The sequence below is a fragment of the Esox lucius genome, chromosome 22 (genome assembly GCF_011004845.1).
Source record: "Esox lucius isolate fEsoLuc1 chromosome 22, fEsoLuc1.pri, whole genome shotgun sequence".
Classification (NCBI taxonomy): domain Eukaryota; kingdom Metazoa; phylum Chordata; class Actinopteri; order Esociformes; family Esocidae; genus Esox; species Esox lucius.
In genome coordinates, this window is record NC_047590.1 from 7,047,771 (window position 1) to 7,053,770 (window position 6,000).

Sequence of the window (6,000 nt, forward strand, 5' to 3'; positions counted from 1 at the left end):
TGCACAATATTGCATTACCGGTTACACACACTTTAGGCCCCTTAGTGCCAATTGGGCATCGTTTAAATGCCACGGCCTACCTGAGCATTGTTTCTGACCATGTCCATCCCTTTATGACCACCATGTACCCATCCTCTGATGGCTACTTCCAACAGGATAATGCACCATGTCACAAAGCTTGAATCATTTCAAATTGGTTTCTTGAACATGACAATGAGTTCACTGTACTGAAATGGCCCCCACAGTCACCAGATCTCAACCCAATAGAGCATCTTTGGGATGTGGTGGAACGGGAGCTTCGTGCCCTGGATGTGCATCCCACAAATCTCCATCAACTGCAAGATGCTATCCTATCAATATGGGCCAACATTTCTAAAGAATGCTTTCAGCACCTTGTTGAATCAATGCCACGTAGAATTAAGGCAGTTCTGAAGGCCAAAGGGGGTCAAACACAGTATTAGTATGGTGTTCCTAATAATCCTTTAGGTGAGTGTATAGCAGATGAATTTGGTCACTGGCTGATTCTTATTATAAACATAGATGGTCTGAAATTCAGCGTAGTCAACATATATGTTTATAATATCAGTAGAGAAAACCGGAACCTACTTGAACAAATTGATTTACATTTAGACAATCTCAAATTGACACATTCAACTGATAACATAATCATTGGTGGAGACCTAAACCTAGTTCATGATAATTTTTTGGATAAATATCCTTGCAGATACTCTGCAAGTCATCCGAACACCATATTCACAAGCTTTTGCGAAAAACTAAATTTGGTTGATATTTGGAGACACTTAAATCCAGAAATATATAAATACTCCTGGTTTGGCTCAAGCCACAACTATAAATCCAGAATTGATCATTGGTTAATTCCGAATCATTTGCTAGTTTATTATATTAGCTCTGATATGTCTGCTGCTCCACTCACAGATCATAGTGTTATTTTACTACAGATCAAACCCAATGACAACAATGTCCACTCACACTTACTGGAAGTTCAATTCCAGCCTGATCAAAAATAATGACTACTGCCAAAAGATCGAATTATTAACTAAAGAGTGTCAATTCTGAGGAGCTAACAACTGCTACCAAAAAGTGGGAATTCCTAAAATATAAAATGCGCCAATTTACCATTTCATTCAGTAAAATAATTTTAAAAATAGTGAAAAACAAGAAGTAGACATTATTAATCAGTTAAATATGTACTGCAATAGACCAAACCCAACTGAAGATAGACAGATGATATTAAACCTCCAACCTAAACTAGATGACATTTATAGTCGTAAGGCCCATGGGGCCTTTGTGAGATCCAGAGCTAAATGGATAGAGGAGGGGAAAAAAATTCAGCGTATTTCTATGGTCTTGTAAAAAGAAGACAGGAAAAAAATAGCATCAGATCCCTGATGGTTGATGATAATGTCACAGATGAAAAATTGATCTCTACAGAAATCTGGAAATTCTATAGCCAGCTCTATAGCTGTAAATTTTCTAGCATGGACTGTCAGAATATTTTTAAGGATGTAGCAAAACATATTCCAAGAATAGAGGATGGCCTCAAACAAACATGTGATAGTCAAATTACAATTACAGAACTTGATGCTGTAATTGGTCGTCTTTCTCTTAACAAAGCCCCCGGGTCCGACGGTCTTACAGGGGATTTTTACAGACATTTTTGGGTAGATTTAAGAGACCTGCTGCTACAAGTCTTTACCGAAATATTTGAAACATGTGTGCCACCAACAATGAGACATGGAGTTATCATCTCAATTCCAAAACCTGGGAAAGATCCCAGAATTATAGATAACAGAAGACCCATTACACTCAGAAATTCAGACTACAAACTTCTAACTTACATCTTTGCTTCTCGTCTTCAAACAGGGATTTCAGATCTTATTGCAGATACACAATCAGGGTTCTTAAAAGGAAGATCAATCCATAACAATAAAAGGTTGGTAATGGACATCATTGAGTATAGAAGCCAAATAGAAGATGATGGTTTCCTTCTTTTTCTAGACTTCTATAAAGCATTCGACTCCGTGGAGCATCCATTTATTCTTTCGGCACTCGAACATTTTGGATTTGGAATCAAATTTAGAGAATGGGTTGGTGGATTATACCGAGATATTAGTAGTTGTGTCCTATTACCTAGTGGTACCACCCCAAGCTTCCAGATTAATGTGGGTATTCCTCAAGGTTGCCCCATCTCACCATACCTGTTCATCTTAGCCACAGAAATGCTAGCAATCTATATTAAAAACTGCAATGATATTAAAAAACTTAATGTACTTGGCACAGACATATTAGCCAACTAGCAGATGATACAACAATATTCTTAAAAGATAGATACCAAATTTCAACAACTATTGCCAAAATTGATAAATTCTCAAAAGCCTCAGGTCTAACATTAAACTTAAAAAAGTGTGAATTGCTGGCTTTTCACGACACTTCACTGGAAAATATCTGTAATATCCCTATTAAATCAGAAATCAAATACCTGGGGATCTACCTCTCCAAAGACCAAAAAAAAAGCCAACTTCTGAATGTAGAAAATAAAATTAAAGAATGCAAGTCAAGACTAAATATTTGGCTACAGAGAGACATATCAATACTAGGCCGAATTTACCTAACTAAGATGGAATGTTTATCAAGATGTATTTACCCAGCCTACTCCAATGCCATTCCAAACAAATTGATTAAATCTATCAACCAAATCAACTTACATTTTATTTGGAGGAACAGACCACATTATATGAAGAAGAGCAATATGGTTAAAGACACAAAAGATGGAGGTCTAAAAGTTATTGACTTTGACTGCCTTAATGGAACCTTAAAAATAAATTGGTTAAAATCTTGGATCAAAAACAGCAACTCCTTTTGGTATTGTATTCCAAAGACCTTATTTAAGAACATTGGGGGATTAGACTTTAGTGTTAACAATTTACCTATATCATTGTCAGAGTTTCACAAACAAATACTCTTGAATTGGGAAATGTTATACGTGCATAACTTCTCACCCCACGCATCAATACTCTGGAACAACAGATAAGTTTTGCACCGCAACAGATCTCTGTTCTTTGAAAATTGGTATGGGAAAAACATATGGTCCATGGCTGACTTAATGGATACCAATGGACATTTTTATTTTCAAACCCTTAAAATCAGACTTTACTAAATTACATAGAGCACTACCCCAAGGATTTGTTCTTCTAACAAGAAACATTTTGGCATGTTATCCGATTCATCCACAATTAGCCCCACTATCAATTCAAGGAATCTCTGTTTTGGATAAAAAATGCACTAAGCACTTTATTAGGAATTGTTTTATTGATTATCTTTACCATAATAACCTAAATAAAAATAACATCTTACAAAAATGTGATAAAGTTTCAGTCACTAAACTAAGAACAATGTATCTAACACTCCCTATACCTCCTACAGTGAAAGAAACACATTTCAAAGTAATGAAGAACATTTACCCCTCTAAAGAAATTCTGTGAAAATGATGTCGAAACTACAGACCATGGGTTTTTCTCATGTAATGTGAAGCAGACATTTTGGTGTGATATACATAACTGGATTAAGCAACAGATGTCTTCATTCCCAACCACTATTTCCTGTGACGACATAACATTCGGATTAGCGTTGCAAAAAAAGGGTGATGAGCTCTGTTCTAATACAATTGTATGTCTACAATGTATCATCTCTATTTTTATTACTAAGACAACTATATATTTACTGTTTGTATTAAGAGCTGTTCCATTTGGCTATATCTTCTCTGTATCCTATTCTGAAGAACCAAATTTATGCAGCCATGTTTGTTTGTAAATTTTGATATTTTCAATTAAAAAATGAAAAAATTATTTTTAATTGTCACTGAAGTGGGAAACGCTGACAGAGGGTTTGTATTCTCTTTTTGAACACGTCACAATATCATTAGTTCTGTAACCTGAAAGCACCAAAGTGCTTTTCCTTCTTTCAAAATGAATCTTGCTTTTGGAATAGGGATCCAGTTGGTTCAGTCCTTTCACTTCCAGTGACTGATCAGAAGTCCTCCACTACGCCTCCTCTTGTCCCCCAGAGGCAAACACTTGGTGGGTAACGTCCGGAACATCAAATCGAAATGGTATTGAATAGCAGTACAAATACAATCGGCACATGAGTTATCCCGATAATATCCGTATGTTGTGGGGCTGTCTTGGCTGACACGCCTGTGCAACATTGCGTGGCGGTCAGGGACAGTGCCTCTGGGATGGCAGACCGGGGTGGTGGTCCCTCTTTTTAAGAAGGGGGACCAACACTTGTGTTCCAACACTTCTCAGCCTCCCCGGGATAGTCTATGCCAGGGTACTGGAGAGGAGAATACGGCCGATAGTAGAACAATCGGATTCAGGAGGAACAGTGTGGTTTTCAACCGGACCGTGGAACACTGGACCAGCTCTATACCCTCTACGGGGTGCTGGAGGGTTCATGGGAGTTTGCCCAGCCAGTCCACATGTGTTTTGTGGATTTGGAGAAGGCATTCGACTGTGTCCCTCGCGGCATCCTGTGGAGGGTGCTTCAGGTACATGGGGTCCTGGGTCCTTTGCTAAGGGCTGTCAGGTCCCTGTACGACCAAAGCAGGAGCTTGGTCCGCATTGCCGGCAGTAAGTCAGACTTGTTCCCGGTGCATGTTGGACTCCAGCAGGGCTGCCCTTTGTCGCCGGTTCTGTTCGTAATTTTTATGGATAGAATTTCTAGGCGCAACCAGGGGCCGGAGGGTGTCCGGTTTGGGGACCACACAATTTCATCTCTGCTCTCTGCGAATGATGTTGTCGTGTTGGCCCCTTCAAACCAGGACCTTCAGCATGCACTGGGACGGTTTGCAGCCAAGTGTGAAGCGGTGGGGATAAGAATCAGTACCTCCAAATCCGAGGCCATGGTCCTCAGTCGGAAAAGGGTGGCTTGTCCACTTCAGGTTTGTAGAGAGTGCCTGCCTCAAGTGGAGGAGTTTAAGTATCTAGGGGTCTTGTTCACGAGTGAGGGAAGGATGGATGGGAGATTGACAGACGGATCGGTGCAGCTTCTGCAGTAATGCGGTCGATGTATCGGTCTGTCGTGGTGAAGAAAGAGCTGAGCCGCAAGGCGAAGCTCTTGATTTACCATTCAATCTACGTTCCTACTCTCACCTATAGTCATGAGCTTTGGGTCATGACCGAAAGGACAAGCTCCCGGATACAGGTGGCCGAAATGAGCTTTCTCCGCATGGTGGCTGGGAGATCCCTTAGAGATAGGGTGAGAAGCTCGGTCACCCGGGAGGAGCTCAGAGTAGAGCCTTCCTGGGAAGGCGTTGCTCCGTTCTTCAGTAGCTGGATCTCACACTCCAGGGTGCTTACCTCCTGTAGGGACCGGACGGTTCAGGTTACAGGTCGTAACGGACCCCGTGAATCAACGGGTCAACACCCCCCCGTCTGTCCCCACCGGCCCCACAAAGCTCCTTTTCCACTCACCTTGCTGATCTCCGGACTCTCCGGGTCAAAATGGACCTGTTTAACCGCCAGCTCTCTGCCCGTGTCTGCGTCGTAGCAGAGGAAGACCCGGCCAAACGCACCCTGACCCAGAAGTTTACCAAGGCGCCAGTTGGGGACAGATCAACATCAACATCCTTCGCTCCAACCATCCATTCGTCTCTCTTAACCAGCCTTCTCCATCTCCCCTTTCCACCCCCCGGCTTCGCGTTAGAGGTGTACCCGGCATCTTCATCAATTCCATTTATCGAGTTTATCAGAAAACAATATTATGCGTGAAGCCAGCGCGTCCGGGGCAGACATATCGCGTCAGCACGCTCAATACGTTCGTGCCGGAGCATACCATTCCTGGAAAAAATGCAGGGCTGGATGGATGAGGAAGGGCTTTCTAACTGGATAGGGTACGTGGAAAGGTAGACCGCGATGCGTGTGAGACGTTCTTCCAAGAATAATTATTCCATTTCGAATGATTGGAATAGCAAAATGTATA